We start from the raw sequence: 18,791 nt of genomic DNA, 5'->3' as shown, positions 1-18,791 counted from the left end.
GCAAAGAAAGCTATCTTATTGAGGTCAGAAGATGGAGGGATAAAGTGAGAAATGCTAAAAGTCAAGTCGAGTTGGACCTTGCAAAGGGAATTAAAACCGATAGTAAAAGGTTCTATAGCCATATAAATAAGAAGAAAACAAAGAAAGAAGTGGGACCGCTAAACACTGAGGATGGAGTGGAGGTCAAGGATAATCTAGGCATGGCCCAGTATCTAAACAAATACTTTGCCTCAGTCTTTAATAAGGCTAATGAGGATCTTAGGGATAATGGTAGCATGACAAATGGGAAAGAGGATATGTAGGTAGATATTACCATATCTGAGGTAGAAGCGAAACTCGAACAGCTTAATGGGACTAAATTGGGGGGCCCAGATAATCTTCATCCAAGAATATTAAAGGAATTGGCACATGAAATTGCAAGCCCATTAGCAAGAATTTTTAATTAATCTGTAAACTCAGGAGTTGTACTGTATGACTGGAGACTTGCTAACATAGTTCCTATTTTTTAAGAAAGGAAAAAAAGTGATCCGGGTAACTACAGGCCTGTTAGTTTGACATCTGTAGTATGCAAGGTCTTGGAAAAAATTTTGAAGGAGAAAGTAGCTGAGGACATTGAGGTCAATGGTAAATGGGACAAAATACAACATGGTTTTACAAAAAGTAGATCGTGCCAAACCAACCTAATCTCCTTCTTTGAGAAAGTAACAGACTTTTTAGACAAAGGAAACACAGTGGATCTAATTTACCTAGATTTCAGTAAGGCATTTGATACGGTGCCACATGGGGAATTATTAGTTAAATTGGAAAAGAAGGGGATCAATATGAAAATTGAAAAGTGCATAAGGAATTGGTTAACAGGGAGACTACAGTGGGTCCTACTGAAAGGTGAACTGTCAGGCTGGAGGGAGGTTACCAGTGGAGTTCCTCAGGGATCGGTTTTGGGACCAATCTTATTTAATCTTTTTATTACTGACCTCGGCACAAAAAGTGGGAGTATGCTAATAAAGTTTGCGGATGATACAAAGCTGGGAGGTATTGCCAATTTAGAGAGAGACCAGGATATCATACAGGAGGATCTGGATGATCTTGTAAACTGGAGTAATAGTAATAGGATGAAATGTAATAGTGAGAAGTGTAAGGTCATACATTTAGGGATTTGTCATAAATATAAAGGGAAGGGTAAACCCCTTTAAAATCCCTCCTGGCCAGAGGAAAAATCCTCTCACCTGTAAAGGGTTAAGAAGCTAAAGGTAACCTCGCTGGCACCTGACCAAAATGACTAATGAGGAGACAAGATACTTTCAAAAGCTGGGAGGAGGGAGAAAAACAAAGGGTCTGTGTCTGTCTGTATGATGCTTTTGCCGGAGACAGAACAGGAATGGAGTCTTAGAACTTAGTAAGTAATCTAGCTAGGTATGTGTTAGATTATGATTTCTTTAAATGGCTGAGAAAATAGCTGTGCTGAATAGAATGAATATTCCTGTCTGTGTGTCTTTTTTGTAACTTAAGGTTTTGCCTAGAGGGATTCTCTATGTTTGAATCTAATTACCCTGTAAGGTATCTACCATCCTGATTTTACAGAGCTGATTTCTTTTTACTTCTATTAAAAGTCTTCTTGTAAGAAAACTGAATGCTTTTTCATTGTTCTAAGATCCAAGGGTTTGGGTCTGTGGTCACCTATGCAAATTGGTGAGGATTTTTACCAAACCTTCCCCAGGAAGTGGGGTGCAAGGGTCGGGAGGATTTTGGGGGGAAAGACGTGTCCAAACTATGTTTTCTTAGGAACCCAGATAAAGTTTGGTGGTGGCAGTGGAAATCCAAGGGCAAAGGGTAAAATAATTTGTACCTTGGGGAAGTTTTAACCTAAGCTGGTAAAAGTAAGTGTAAGCAGTGTCAGGATGAGCTCCACCCTGACATCTGGTGGTGAGGTGTGGCAAGTTGTGCAAAAGAACTTCAGGGGCCGATCTCATTTGCATAGGCACACCCACCACGCCTAGAATGAGACCATAGCTGCCCAAATGGTCACTTTGGCTGCTGTGGGATCCCCAGTGTCTCTGTTATTGGGGCAGGAAGAATAAATTGTTATTACCCTGATTATGGGAACTGTGCTTGGAACTGTACGTGGCCTTTTGTTACGATGGAGGGCTTCACCATCATCTAAGTAGCACTCGCTAGGCAAGGGTCATGGGTTCCAAAACTGTGTGAAGGGAGAGAGGCTGGGGACAAGTATTAATACTTGGTGGCATGGGCCCCTTGGTGAGGGTCTTACATGCTGATTGCACTTCCTCCTCTCTCCACTGTGAAATATCAGAGCTAATTTTGATTTCATTAGAAGTCTAGTTATAGGCTGCTGAGCTCACTTTGGGCTGACAGTGCACCAGCACTGGGGCTCCCCTACTATAAGCTGAATTCACCTAAGAGCTGAAATCACTGAGTGTTGTGTTAAGTAGTGGAGGAGCCTGAAGATATATTGTGGAGCAGTTTGCGGGACGGCTGGTGAAGCAGTTCGACATGGAGCAGTGTGTGGATGGCAGGAGCTGCTTGTGGGCCGTGGAGCTGAGTGAAGGAGTTCGTGGGGCGGCTGGCGGAGCGGGGCGCAGCTGAGCGAAGGAGTTCGTGGGGCGGCTGGCGGAGCGGAGCGCAGCTGAGCGAAGGAGTTCGTGGGGCGGCTGGTGGAGCGGAGTGCAGCTGCGCGAAGGAGTTTTGTGGGGCGGCTGGCGGAGCAGAGCGCCGCTATGGAGCTATGGGGCGGTCAGCTTCAGATCACGTAAGGTGCCTCTTACCCCTGTCCCATTTCCACCCAGGTTGGGAGGTAAAGCTCCGCCGATAAACTTTCGAACTCTGGGGCTGCCCTGACCAGGGACAGAGACTTTTGGGGCATTGGACTTTTGGGGTTGCTGGACTCAAGAACCAAAGGGAAAAGGGCATGCCCCAATTTGCCTGGGGTGGGGTTGTTTTTGCTCATGGGTTGTGTTATGAATCCGGTTGGTGGTGTTTCCCCAACATAATGCCACATTGTTTCTCTCTGTTATTAAAAGACTTTTGCTACACTCAGACTATGTGCTTGCGAGAGGGGAAGTATTGCCTCTTGGAGGCGCCCAGCGGGGGTGGTATATATTTGTCCCAGGTCACTGGGTGGGGGCTCGAGCCGGTTTGCATTGTGTTATTGGAATGGATCCCCTAGATATTGAACCCGGCCCTTGTTGCTGCCAACTCTGACGGGCAGAAGGGTTACATTTTTGGGGGCTCGTCCGGGATTTGCCTGGGTCAGTACCCCTCGCAAGCACCTGTTGAGTGATCCACTACATTGGGAAACAATTTATATTTTTTTTGTTTGTGCTTATATTTTGAGGAAATTACTGTTTGTATAATGGCTAATATGTCAGGTTTGTTGGGCCCTGGCTCAGCAGCTTCTAGCTCGGAGGCTGCAGCCTCGGCTGATGATTGGACAAAAGCTCTGGGGCAAATATTGGAAAAGGTTGTGCTGCCCCATGCTGAGCCAGACTCTTGTCGTAAGTTAAGATTATTTGCTGGGGAGGAGGAGTTTGAACCCTGGTTAGAGCATACCACTGAAATGCTGCAAGAGTGGGCCGTACCAGATGCAGAAAAGCGAAGATGCCTTATAGAGAGCCTTGGCGGCCCAGCATTAGATGTGATTCGCACCCTGAAGCTCATTGACCCTGGGGTCAGTGTGAAGGACTGCCTAGAGGCCCTTGAACACAACTTTGGGAGCGTAGAAGGCCCTGAAGACAGCTACTGTAAGTTCCTTAATTCCCGACAACAAAAGGGCGAGAAGGCTTCAGCCTACATACAGAGACTGGAGAGACTGCTTCAGAGAGCTGTCATGAGGGGAGCAGTGACTGCTGAGCAGATGGATCAGACCAGACTGGCTCAAATTGTAAGAGGAACTCAGTATCAGAACCCGATTCTACTTCATCTCCGGCTAAGAGAACGACGGGAACATCCCCCAAGTTACTCCCAGCTGATAAAAGAGGTCCGAGAGGAGGAAGAAAGGCAGGCTGCCAGTGAGTTTTGGGAAGCCCAAACATCGGAGCCAGCCAGCACAACACCACTGCAAATGGCCAGTGTACTGATGGTGAGCACCAGAGAGGAACTTGCCCAACAAATGCAGGTCCTGACGGAACGGATAGCTGAGCTGCAAAGTACCGTTGACCGAGTTAAGACTTCTAGGAATAAGAAGCCTCAAACTGTGGCGATTGAGAAGCCCGCACTTAGAGCCACCATCCCCCCCAGGCGAAGGGGGAAAGGTCAATTCTTCTGCTACCGATGTGGTCAGGATGGACACAGTGCTGCCAAGTGCCGTAATGAAGAAAACCCCTCCTTAGTGTATGGAAAGCTGAGGATCAGTTGGGAGAGATCCGGTAGCTGCCAGAGGGTCTGGGGACGGGGACCCCCCAGGTCTGCAGGATTTGAAGATTCCCCCAGAAAAGACTGTCCAGCTGGGATCCCTGCAGGACTGATAGGGCCTCGAGCAGAGGTCATGGTGAGGATCGAAGGGGTGGAGTGTAAAGCAGTGCTTGACACTGGATCTCAAGTGACTATTATATTTCAGTCATTCTACCAACAGATGCTTAGGCACCTGCCTATACAGCCACTGACTGGCCTTGGCCTATGTGGCCTCAGCATGGATGAATACCCCTATCAAGGGTATGTCATAGTGCACCTGGAATTCCCAGAGGAGGTTGCTGGGGTAAGAGAAGAGGTAGACACAGCTGCCTTAATATGCCCTGACCCTAAAGGGACTTCTGATGTGTCTGTGCTGATAGGGACCAACTCCAGTCTCTTCAAGGTACTCGCGGATTACTGCAGAAGGCGGGCTGGGGACCAGTACCTGAATACCCTGATGATCCATACGCTTTGTGCTGAAGCCTATAGGAAAATTGAGAGCGCTAAAAGGGACACATCTGAGCTACCGCTTGGGGCACTGAAGTACGCGGGCACAACCCCCTTAGTAGTGCCTGCAAGGACGGAGCAAGAAGTGCTTGTCATGAGTACCTGTCTGAAAGGCAGTAAAGGGACGTTAGCAATGATAGAGCAGCCGATGGGAGGAGAGCTCCCTGAAGGAGTGCTGGTCCCCAGTGGAGTCATAACCCTACCTGCTGAAGCCCAGGAAAGGGTGACTATACTGATTGTTAATGAAACGAGTCGTGATATTTTTGTGAAGCAAGGACAAAAGATAGCAGACCTCTTTGAGCCTGAGTCGATTGTAAAACCCCAGTATGAAACTCCAGTTCCGGCAATAGACCCAGCAAAGTTTGACTTTGGAGATTCACCAGTGTCCGAGGACTGGAAAGATCGCCTGAGGAAGAAACTTTGTGAAAGATCCAAGGTGTTCTCACTGCATGAGTGGGATGTGGGATGTGCAAAAGGAGTAGAGCACAATATCAGACTACATGACTCTCGACCTTTCAGGGAGAGATCTAGGAAGATTGCTCTCTCTGAGATGGAAGATGTGCGACATCATCTTCAGGAGCTGGCTGCGAATGGCATCATTACAGAGTCCCACAGCCCATACGCCTCACCCATTGTGGTAGTCCGCAAAAAGAATGGGAAAATCCGGATGTGTATTGACTACCGCACCCTAAACAGCCGTACGGTGGTCGACCAGTACACTATGCCTCGAGTGCAAGACGCCTTAGACTGTTTGCTGGGAAGCCAGTGGTTCTCTGTGTTGGATCTTCGAAGTGGATACTACCAGATCCCTCTGGGAGAAGAAGATAAGGAGAAGACAGCCTTCATCTGCCCATTAGGGTTTTATCAGTTCGAACGCATGCCCCAAGGGATTTCTGGAGCACCTGCCACCTTTCAACGTCTCATGGAGAAAGTTGTGGGAGACATGAATTTACTGCAAGTGTTAGTTTATTTGGATGACCTGATTGTGTTTGGAAGAACCTTAGAGGAGCATGAAGAAAGACTTCTTAAAGTGCTTGATAGGTTGGAGGATTATGGTCTGAAGCTTTCAATTGACAAATGCCAGTTCTGCAGAACCTCAGTGAAGTATGTGGGTCACATTGTGTCCCAAGAAGGTGTGAGTACTGATCCTGATAAAATAGAAGCACTCACTACATGGCCACGTCCAAGTAACTACAGAGAACTCAAGACCTTCCTTGGATTTAGTGGCTACTACCGCAGATTTGTGAAAAACTATGCTACGATTGTAAAGCCTCTGAATGATCTTACCAGGGGACATCAGTCCAGCAAGAACAAATCTAAGTCCAAGAATAAGGGGAGGTCCCCAAAGCCTCCTGTGCAGAGACACAATGGCCCCTTTGCACCATTTGGGCCACGGTGGGATGAGAGATGTGAAAGGGCTTTTCAAGAAATCATTACTTGCCTAACTCATGCTCCAGTCCTAGTTTTTGCTGACCCAAGCAAACCATTTATCCTGCATACTGATGCCAGTTTGGAGGGTCTGGGAGCAGTCCTGTACCAGGAAGTGGAAGGCAAATGTAAACCTGTAGCCTTTGCCAGCCGAGGATTGTCTGATAGTGAAACTCGCTATCCCACCCACAAGCTGGAGTTTTTGGCCTTGAAATGGGCCATCACTGAGAAATTTCGAGACTACTTGTATGGTGCTCAGTTCCAGGTGTGGACAGACAACAATCCACTGACTTATGTGTTAACAAGTGCTAAGCTGGATGCTACAGGGCAGAGATGGGTGGCCGCCTTGGCTAGCTATGAGTTCAGCATTCAGTACCGATCAGGGAGAAGCAATGTAGATGCAGATGCATTGTCCAGGCGTCCGCAGGCTCCAGAAGTTGCTGTGATACCCACAGATGGAGTGAGAGCTATTTGCAGTGTGAGTCGCCGAGAGCCAGAGGCCCGTGAAGACTTTCAGGGATGTGTTGCAGAAGCTTTGGGCCTGCCCCCTGAATGCATGCCTTCTGCTTCGGTGAACTATATTGCATTAGACCAATCTCCTTTGCCCATGCTCAATGCGGCTGACTGGCAAGAAGCCCAGCGGCAAGATATTGACATTCGTGATACACTACTTGCCAAAAGGGAGGGGCGAAGCCCAACTGCGGTTGTCCCACCTAACCCGGAGGGTAAACTACTATTGAGAGAATGGACCAAACTAAAACTGATTCAGGGAGTGCTACACCGAATGACCACTGACCCTTTACAAAAACAACGAGCACAACTAGTACTGCCAAAAAAAGTACAGAGCCCTGGCCATGAGGGCCCTGCATGATGACTTTGGGCATTTAGGGATGGAGAGGACCCTGGAACTTATTCGTAGTAGGTTCTATTGGCCCCGAATGGCTGAAGATGTTCGCAGGAAATGTGAGACTTGCGCTCGATGTGTTCAAAGGAAAACTCTGCCCACGAGGGCTGCATATCTCAAGAACATCACCAGCAACAAACCTTTGGAGTTGGTATGCATTGATTTCTTGTCTGTAGAGGTAGACAAGAGGAATGTTGGAAACATTCTAGTAGTGACTGACCATTTTACACGGTATGCACAAGCATATCCCACACGTGATCAGAGGGCCACCACCGTTGCTCGAGTATTGTGGGACAAATATTTCTCAGTCTATGGATTCCCGGCTCGGATACACTCTGATCAGGGGCGGGATTTTGAGAGTCACCTTCTGAAGGAAGTGCTGAGGATAGCAGGAATTAAAAAGTCTAGGACAACGCCTTATCACCCCCAAGGTGATCCTCAGCCAGAGAGGTTCAATCGAACCCTATTAGATATGTTGGGAACTTTGCAACCAGAGCAGAAGGCAACCTGGAGCCAGCATGTCGCATTTCTGGTGCATGCCTACAATGCCACAAAGAACGATGCTACGGGAGTCACCCCATATCTCTTGATGTTTGGGCGAGAACCAAGATTACCCATAGACTTGTGCTTTGGTGTATCAGAGGATGGAGACAGCTATGAAACTCATCAGCAATATGTATCCCGACTAAGAGAAAAGCTGCGGGATGCTTATCGCTTAGCTACCGCTGCGGCTCGGAAGAACGCAGACCGCAACAAACATCGATATGATGCTAGAGTGCGTTCGCAGGAGCTCCAGCTGGGGGACAGAGTCCTGCTGCGAAATTTGGGTATTGCTGGCAAACACAAGATAGCTGACAGATGGAAGGCAATACCTTACCTGGTGATGGAAAAGCTGGGAGATCTGCCGGTCTACAAGATCAAACCTGAAGACGGTCCAGGGCAAATAAAGACGGTGCATAGAAACCTTTTGCTCCCTGTGGGGGAATTGGTAAGCACCCCTTGTGAGATGGGCCACGGCAGGGCCGCCGGGCAGAACAGAGGTGCTAGACCAAAGCCGCCATCCAACACAGACAGTGGGCCCCCTGCAGCTAACTTACCCCTATTCTGCACATCTGAGAGTGAGTCTGAGGAGGAAGACACAACCCTGGTGTATCCTGGGATGGAGACAAGATTTCAGTCTCGATCAGCTGAACCAAACGAGAGTTTTCCCTCTTCCGCCCTAAACCCAATGGCGGAACTATTTAGGCCCCTTTCTGATACCCCGGTGCTGCTGATGAGACCCCCCTGTGATGACACACACAGGTTATTGGACAATGGGGACAGACAGGTAGAGGATGTCCTGGGCACCTTGGACCCACCAGCGTTAGAACTAGGAGTGCAGGGGCCTACGCCAGTAGCCGAGGGACCCTCCAGGGAAGCCTCTCCATCCGTCACTCAAGAGGATGTTCCCCTTACTTCGGCAACAGAGATTCTCAATAGACGAGACAGGGTGATAAGACCAGTGAAACGGTTAACTTATGATGCACCTGGGGTGACTAGTGAGGAGCCAATACATTTAGCACACAGGCTTGTGGAAGCTAAAGTGGGCTTCCTGAGGCCCTTTGGAGGAAACCAATGAGTTGGTATAAAGGGAGTGTGATTTGTCGGGACGACAAAGTCTCGGCTGGGGGGAGGATGTAAGCAGTGTCAGGATGAGCTCCACCCTGACATCTGGTGGTGAGGTGTGGCAAGTTGTGCAAAAGAACTTCAGGGGCCGATCTCATTTGCATAGGCACACCCACCACGCCTAGAATGAGACCATAGCTGCCCAAATGGTCACTTTGGCTGCTGTGGGATCCCCAGTGTCTCTGTTATTGGGGCAGGAAGAATAAATTGTTATTACCCTGATTATGGGAACTGTGCTTGGAACTGTACGTGGCCTTTTGTTACGATGGAGGGCTTCACCATCATCTAAGTAGCACTCGCTAGGCAAGGGTCATGGGTTCCAAAACTGTGTGAAGGGAGAGAGGCTGGGGACAAGTATTAATACTTGGTGGCATGGGCCCCTTGGTGAGGGTCTTACATGCTGATTGCACTTCCTCCTCTCTCCACTGTGAAATATCAGAGCTAATTTTGATTTCATTAGAAGTCTAGTTATAGGCTGCTGAGCTCACTTTGGGCTGACAGTGCACCAGCACTGGGGCTCCCCTACTATAAGCTGAATTCACCTAAGAGCTGAAATCACTGAGTGTTGTGTTAAGTAGTGGAGGAGCCTGAAGATATATTGTGGAGCAGTTTGCGGGACGGCTGGTGAAGCAGTTCGACATGGAGCAGTGTGTGGATGGCAGGAGCTGCTTGTGGGCCGTGGAGCTGAGTGAAGGAGTTCGTGGGGCGGCTGGCGGAGCGGAGCGCAGCTGAGCGAAGGAGTTCGTGGGGCGGCTGGCGGAGCGGAGCGCAGCTGAGCGAAGGAGTTCGTGGGGCGGCTGGTGGAGCGGAGTGCAGCTGCGCGAAGGAGTTTTGTGGGGCGGCTGGCGGAGCAGAGCGCCGCTATGGAGCTATGGGGCGGTCAGCTTCAGATCACGTAAGGTGCCTCTTACCCCTGTCCCATTTCCACCCAGGTTGGGAGGTAAAGCTCCGCCGATAAACTTTCGAACTCTGGGGCTGCCCTGACCAGGGACAGAGACTTTTGGGGCATTGGACTTTTGGGGTTGCTGGACTCAAGAACCAAAGGGAAAAGGGCATGCCCCAATTTGCCTGGGGTGGGGTTGTTTTTGCTCATGGGTTGTGTTATGAATCCGGTTGGTGGTGTTTCCCCAACATAATGCCACATTGTTTCTCTCTGTTATTAAAAGACTTTTGCTACACTCAGACTATGTGCTTGCGAGAGGGGAAGTATTGCCTCTTGGAGGCGCCCAGCGGGGGTGGTATATATTTGTCCCAGGTCACTGGGTGGGGGCTCGAGCCGGTTTGCATTGTGTTATTGGAATGGATCCCCTAGATATTGAACCCGGCCCTTGTTGCTGCCAACTCTGACGGGCAGAAGGGTTACATAAGCTTAGGAGGTTTTCATAGAATCATAGAATATCAGGGTTGGAAGGGACCTCAGGAGGTCATCTAATCCAACCCCCTGCTCAAAGCAGGACCGATCCCCAATTAAATCATCCCAGCCAGGGCTTTGTCAAGCCTGATCTTAAAAACTTCTAAGGAAGGAGATTCCACCACCCTCCCTAGGTAACGCATTCCAGTGTTTCACCACCCTCCTAGTGAAAAAGTTTTTCCTAATATCCAACCTAAAGCTCCCCCACTGCAACTTGAGACCATTACTCCTTGTTCTGTCATCTGCTACCATTGAGAACAGTCTAGAGCCATCCTCTTTGGAACCCCCTTTCAGGTAGTTGAAAGCAGCTATCAAAGCCCCCTTATTCTTCTCTTCCGTAGAATAAACATCCCCAGTTCCCTCAGCCTCTCCTCATAAGTCATGTGTTCCAGTCCCCTAATCATTTTTGTTGCTCTCCGCTGGACTCTTTCCAATTTTTGCACATCCTTCTTGTAGTGTGGGGCCCAAAACTGGACACAGTACTCCAGATGAGGCCTCACCATGTCGAATAGAGGGGAACGATCACGTCCCTCGATCTGCTGGCAATGCCCCTACTTATACATCCCAAAATGCCATTGGCCTTCTTGGCAACAAGGGCACACTGTTGACTCATATCCAGCTTCTCATCCACTGTAACCCCTAGGTCCTTTTCTGCAGAACTGCTGCAGAGCCATTCGGTCCCTAGTCTGTAGCGGTGCATTGGATTCTTCCGTCCTCAGTGCAGGACTCTGCACTTGTCCTTGCTGAACTTCATCAGATTTCTTTTGGCCCAATCCTCCAATTTGTCTAGGTCCCTCTGTATCCTATCCCTACCCTTCAGCGTATCTACCTCTCCTTCCAGTTTAGCGTCATCTGCAAACTTGCTGAGGGTGCAATCCACCCCATCCTCCAGATCATTTATGAAGATATTGAACAAAACCGGCCCCAGGACCGACCCTTGGGGCACTCCACTTCATACCAGCTGCCAACTAGACATGGAGCCATTGATCACTACCCGTTGAGCCCGGCAATCTAGCCAGCTTTCTATCCACCTTATAGTCCATTCATCCAGCCCATACTTCTTTAACTTGCTGGCAAGAATACTGTGGGAGACCAGGTCAAAAGCTTTGTTAAAGTCAAGGAACAACACATCCACTGCTTTCCCTTTTCATCCACAGAGCCAGTTATCTCGTCATAGAAGGCAATTAGATTAGTCAGGCATGACTTGCCCTTGGTGAATCCATGCTGACTGTTCCTGATCACTTTCCTCTCCTCTAAGTGCTTCAGAATTGATTCATTGAGGACCTGCTCCATGATTTTTCCAGGGACTGAGGTGAGGCTGACTGGCCTGTAGTTCCCAGGATCCTCCTTCTTCCCTTTTTTAAAGATGGGCACTACATTAGCCTTTTTCCAGTCGTCCGGGACTTCCCCCGATCGCCATGAGTTTTCAAAGATAATGGCCAATGGCTCTGCAATCACAGCCGCCAACTCCTTTAGCACTCTCGGATGCAACGCATCCGGCCCCATGGACTTGTGCTCGTCCAGCTTTTCTAAATAGTCCTGAACCACTTCTTTCTCCACAGAGGGCTGGTCACCTCCTCCCCATGCCGTGCTGCCCAGTGCAGTAGTCTGGGAACTGACCTTGTTCGTGAAGACAGAGGCAAAAAAAGCATTGAGTACATTAGCTTTTTCCACATCCTCTGTCACTAGGTTGCTTCTCCCATTCAGTAAGGGGCTCACACTTTACTTGACCTTCTTCTTGTTTTCATGCAGGTCCCCACATCTGTACCCTAGAGTTCAGAGTGGGGAAGGAACCTTGACAGGATTAATACAAGAATTTTAGTTGTAAGCTGGGGACGCATCAATTAGAAGTAACGGAGGAGGAGAAAGACCTTGGACTATTGGTTGACCACAGGATGACTATGAGCCGCCAATGTGATATGGCCGTGAAAAAAGCTAATACCATCTTGGGATGCATCAGGCGAGGTATTTCCAGTAGAGATAAGGAGGTGCTAGTACTATTATACAAGGCACTGGTGAGACCTCATCTGGAATACTGTGTGCGGTTCTGGTCTCCCATGTTTAAGTAGAATGAATTCAAACTGGAACAGGTACAGAGAAGGGCTACTAGGATGATCCGAGGAATGGAAAACCTGTCTTATGAAAGGAGACTCAAGGAGCTTGGCTTGTTTAGCCTAACCAAAATAAGGTTGCAGGGAGATATGATTGCTCTCTATAAATATATCAGAGGGATAAATACCGGAGAGGGAGAGGAATTATTTAAGCTCAGTACCAATGTGGACACAAGAACAAATGGATATAAACTGGTCATCGGGAAGTTTAGACTTGAAATTAGACAAAGGTTTCTAACCATCAGAGGAGTGAAGTTTTAGAATAGCCTTCCAAGAGAAACAGTGGGGGCAAAAGATTTCTCTGGCTTTAAGATTAAACTCGATAAGTTTATGGAGGAGATGGTATGATGGGATAATATGATTTTGGCAATTAATTGATCTTTAACTATTCATGGTAAATAGGCCCAATGGCCTGTGATGGGATGTTAGATGGAGTGGGATGTGAGTTACTACAGAGAATTCTTTCCTGGGTATCTGGCTGGTGAATCTTGCTCATATGCTCAGGGTTCAGCTGATCGCCGTATTTGGAGTCGGGAAGGAATTTTCTTCCAGGGCAGATTGGAAGAGGCCCTGGAGGTTTTTCGCCTTCCTCTGTAGCATGGGGCACGGGTCATTTGCTGGAGGATTCTCTGCTCCTTGAAGTCTTTAAACCATGATTTGAGGACTTCAATAGCTCAGACATAGGTGACAGGTTTATCGCAGGAGTGGGTGGGTGAGATTCTGTGGCCTGCATTGTGCAGGAGGTCAAACTAGATCATCATTATGGTCCCTTCTGACCTTAATATCTATGAATCTATTAAATTTTTTGTATTTTTAAAAATGGTTGGGTTTTGATTTGAGTTTAATCTCGGCATTGGTTCTGTTACCCCAGGGCTAGATTACACAATAGGCAGACTAAGCATGTGTTTTGGGCACCAGCAAAGCAGGGAGCACCAAAAAAAAAAAAAAAGAGATCTTTTTTTGAAAAAATTTGATATTTGATATTTCAAAAAAAGCAGTTCTTAAAACATATTTGGGCAATGATCGTGTGTTGAAATCTCTTTCTCATACTCGCTGGGAGGCACATGCAGTGGCAACAAGTGCAATTCTGGAGTCCTACTCAAAGATTGTGGCTGCATTAGAAAGTATAGCTGAAGACCAATCACAAAAGGGAGAAACTATATGAGAGGCAGAAAACATTGCAAACAAGATGCAAGAACTAGAATTTGTATTCACGTTGACCATGTGGAATGAAATTTTACAACACTTTTACCACACAAGTCAAGCTCTCCAAGAAAAAGAATTGGATTTGAAAACATGTGCAGACCTCTGTCAATCATTAGCAGACTACTTACACACTTTGAGGAATGATTTCGAAAGATTTGAAGACATATCAAAAGATATCTTGTCTGATACTAATGACAAAGAAGCCCAGTCCCGCAAGCGAATCAGGAAAAAACAAGCAAATGATAGCAGTGCAACAGAAACAGCATTGAATCCTAGAGACAAATTTCATGTACCTACTTACCACACTATAATTGATACACTTGAAGCTCATATGAAGAGGAGAGGTGAAGTGTACAAAGAAGTATCAAGTAGATTTTCTTTTCTAAATGTTATGGACTTATCTGACGAACAATATTCACAAGGTTCCCAAAAGCTAGTTGACTCATACCCTGTTGACTTGAACATGAATCTCTGTGGAGAAGTACGGCAGTTCCACTGTTATATATGCGCAAAGTTTAATGAAACAGGAAATATGAAATTCAGTCACATTGATCTTCATGACACAATACTGAAAGATGGACTACAATGTATATTTCCAAATGTAGAGATCGCACTACGTATTTTTCTAACATTGATGATTACTAACTGTTCCGCAGAATGCTCTTTTTCTCAGCTGAAAAAAATAAAAAACCCTCAGAGAACAACAATGTGTCAGGACAGACTTGAGTCACTTTCCCTATTGTGTATGGAAGCGGACATGCTTCATCGAGTCAGCTTTGATGAACTTATCCAGAATTTTGCAATCGGAAAATCTAGAAAGAAGCTATTTTAATTTCAGCATACATGTAAGTTTTTGTGTCATTTCGAAAAATAAAATTTTATTTTACAGTATAGTATTGTTTTTATTTTGAATTACATATAGGGGGGCACCAAAATCTTTTCAGTGCTTAGGGCCTCTAAAGGTCTTAATCCGGCCCTGTGTTACCCTAACAGGCTGAGCCTACCCAGTGTGATTTGGAGGGTCAACAAAATCCATTTTGACTCTGTTTCTTCACAGGCTGTGTTTAGCTCGGTCAGCTATTAAAAAACAAACCAAAACCAAACACATTGTACATGTTAGACATTTCTGGGCCAGCTAGCTTTACACCACTGGAACTCCATGGACTTCACTCCTGATTTTACGTCAATGTAGCTTAAAAATCAAATCTGCTAAGGTTGTATCTTTGTGACTCATTGCTGAGTGTGTCTTACAGGTCCCCCACAGTATTGATTCACGGAGGGGAGTTGTTGCAGCCCCCCAGCTAGAGAACCGTGGCTCCTTAGCTCAAGCTGTAGTAGTACTTGCTTTTAGCTCTGGAGGTCTCTGGTTCAGACCCGGTGTATCAGTGAAAAGGCTGGTTGTCACATCTATACTAGAGACAGTCAAAAATTTTCCATCAAAACTGTTTTCCAATGGAAAATTAGGGTTTCAATTAAATGAAATTTTTGGTGAAGCATCTGCTTTCCATGGAGAATTTAATTGTTTTAAAATGTCTGAAAACCAAAATATTTTGGCCAAAAACTGAAATATTTTCATTTGAAAGTTCTGCCACAGTGTTCATGTGAGTTATAGTTTGATTACCTCATGTCCCCATTCTTCTTTATGGACCATTGTCCCAAGCTGACATCTCCCTTGAAGCATCAGAGGAGAGTTAATGAAACCAGCAAGCCTGGCTTGTAGAGGAAAATTGGAGCATGCAACAGACATTGCAGGATTTCGAAATTGAAATATTTTGGCTGAAATATTTCTTTCTGGCATTGATGTTTCAATATTTGAATTTCTACTGAAAAATAAAAACTTTCCATGGAAAATTTAGATTTTTTTTTTCATTTTCACCAATTTTTTCTGCAAATAAATCTCTTCTTCCAACCAGCTCCAGTCTACATTCATGAATTTTAGCAAAAAACTCCTATGTGGGGATTCTTCTGCATCATGGTTAGCCCTCACAGGACCTCTAGTGTAGACAAGGTATTTCTAGTATCATGGCTTGTCTATATTACCATTCCTACCTTTGCTAGCACCAGTGGAGCTGCTCTGGTGGTAGGCTGGTGTAGACACAACAGAGGAGGCATAATTTGTTAATTCTGTACTCTGCTAGTTTCATCCAGATTTTTGGTAAATCTGTTGTAAATAAATCACCTGGTCTGTCTCTACTCTGCTGATTGATTTATAATCAATCATCCTCTCTTATAATAATTATGTCTGAAAATAATTTGCACTATCAACAATTCTGTTTATCTTTCATGAAAAGTTTGCAAACCAAATCTAATTGACAACTTACATGTTTTCTGCATGTTAGACTATGCTATAGACCTTGATGATAAAATAAAGTTTGCAATAAGATGTTGCAGGATTCTACTCTCATTTTTTGTTTATGCCCTGTTAAGTGTGTCTTCACAAAGCATTTTACTCACATGTTTGATGGTATGCAATAAGCAGCAGGCCTAGTATGTTTCATGAATTTCTCCTACAGAATGCTTAAAATTCCTCAGAAATGAACAGAGGACCATTATGCTAAACAGTGTTTTCAGGGAATCTATAAGCAGCAAGCATATATTTCCCAATTCCTCAATTGTCTTATCAGCAAGAGTGTTTGTCAGTTTGTCTCACTTCTGGCCACCTGAAAAAGCATCAACCATCATTAAGGAGCACTGTGTATTCTTTTTCTCAGTGAGACCTCAACAAGCAAAGTCTTTGAAACATTTTACTGCTCAGTTTTCTGAAAATACATGATCCAAATTCTTCCTCCTCCTTTATGAAACTAGAAACTTTTGATATTTGTACAACTGGCCATTTTACCATTCTTTTGTTGTTTCTCCCTTTTTTGTTTGATATCTTCACCTTCCCCCTCAGCTCCCATCCTCCTTGCCAGAATTCTTTGTTATGTTTGAAGACACTATACGCAACCATATACTTTCAGGCTAGATGACTACCTACAAGAAGGAACAAAAGCAAAGTCTCTGTGAGTGAACACAGCATGCAGTGCCTCTGTATTGGCCTGCATCTCAGCTGGAAATAAAATTCATAAATGGTATCTGCCTCCAACAGACAAAAGACTCTGAAATTTAAAGGTGTAACAGTATAGAAACAGTGACATGGCGACATACTCAATATTTATCTGTATGGATTTTGTAAAAAAATTTACCAAGAACAAGGCAGTGGAAAGCCTTTTAAAGTCAGGGCAGAAATTCAGATATATTTTCTCCTTCTATTTTGGTCCTTAGATGCAACATATCATTCCCTTAGAAAATCTGGGCTTACATCTCCACTGCCTTGTACTTTGTGTAGTCATTCTCAGCTGTGCAAAGTGGGCGTAAAACATTACCATTGGAACTTGGTAGCACTGTGTACTCCCTTTGCAAATCTGGGTGTAAATGACTATACGTGCTATAATGCAGTAGAGAATCAAGCCCCCATTCTACTACACCATGTTTGATAGGCACCTCTGTTCATCCCTTCTACTCCATCTCACCCAGTTAGAAAACATCAGTCTTTAAGAACTGCAGCTGTCACTTGGCCCATTGGTGCTGTGAAAAAAGATCTCTTGCTGTTATCTTTGATAACATTAGCATAAAAATACTGTTCTGAACATTCTGTTTGCTTCATATTTTTCCTCTTTAATTAAACTGGAAACTTTCCCTATCGACATAAAGGGCTACGTTGCCATTTTATTGTTCATTTTAACTGGAAAATTTCACAGTGCTTCTTCATTTTCTCTGGACTCTTTCTGGGTTTACAATCCTAGCCTTGATGCCTTATCACTTAGTTATGTTTCCCAGATACAAAGAGAAAATATATACAACTACACTCAGATGACTTTGCTTCAGATTAAGGAAAAGCAACAAAGAACAAAAAGAAAGCAAACAAAACAAATATAAAATCTCCAGGGGTGAGGATGAGAGAGAGAGAGAGAAACCAGAGTGAATCATTCTGTATCACTCTATCTGAAATGAAACAAAAAATGGCATCTGCCCCTATATCAGGTAAGGAGCTCCTCTACATTTAAAGGTGCTGTACATAGAAAGCAGACTCTGCCTCTTTGTTTTAAGGGCACTGACTAATAAGAATTTAGTATCTTAATTAATCCTCTGTCCCCTGAAAAACTGAAGACAGGTTCCTTTCTGTACAGATTTCCTTGCCTAGTATTTGAGATTCTCATTAAGCCCCTCAGTTACTAGGAGTTCAACATTTTATAAAGGGGACACAGAGCCCTGAGAAAACCAAAGTCCCCACAAAATGCAAGGGGTTAGAAGTGACAAGTACAGTGGTGCAAGTAGAAATCATTTCTTGACGGTATTGCACTCATGGGAGGGACAGAAGCGGGGGGCACGTGATCTCCCCATATGACCCTCCATGTGACTCCTCCCCACCCTGTTCCTAGCCCGGGACCCCACACTCTCCCTGTCCCCTCCAGCATCCCCCCCTTTGTATATACAAACATCAACATGTTTAACTACTCACTTCCCCCCCCCCATATGTAATATTCAGTCTGTTTATATGGGAGTTGGGTGGGGAGCCATTTCAGCATATGTATGACTTATTAAAAGACAAATTTTAAGTAGAACAGTATCCTAAACTGCTTTATGGTATTGTGCCCAAACATTGCATTTCAATGGGGGATTCAACTTCCTTTATAGGAACAGACTCCTGAAATTCCTACCAGTTCACAAAAGTGGTCCCATTATCTTCAATGGGATTGATCAAATGATTAAGGGTTTACAGGAATAGGTTCCAAGTTTGTAAATTGTTCTGGATGAAATTGACAATGCCCGAGCTGTCAGATCAGAAGGAGCTTCAGTCGAATAAAGGTGGGCAGATGTGTGATAAGTCTTAGCTCCATTGCTAAAATGAGGAATATATTTTCAGCAAAGTTCTTGGCAGATTCCCGGGGCAGCTGGTTTAAGGCCATCAGTGTCCAGCATTATAATCTCTACTTATAGTTCTCTCACCCACAAAGCTGGAAAATGAGGTATTTGTTTTCTTTGTTTTGCTGCTCCAGTTCCAGTTAACAAAATGCATGTTAGACTAGTTTGGCTGTAAAGAAGAATTCTATATACACTGGAGACAACGCCTGATTCCTATAAGGCTGCAGAACTGGGCTGACATCAGAAA

The sequence above is a fragment of the Lepidochelys kempii genome, chromosome 2 (genome assembly GCF_965140265.1).
Source record: "Lepidochelys kempii isolate rLepKem1 chromosome 2, rLepKem1.hap2, whole genome shotgun sequence".
NCBI classification, from domain to species: Eukaryota; Metazoa; Chordata; order Testudines; family Cheloniidae; genus Lepidochelys; species Lepidochelys kempii.
The sequence above is the reverse complement of the archived record's forward strand: the minus strand, read 5'-3'. Positions refer to the sequence as shown.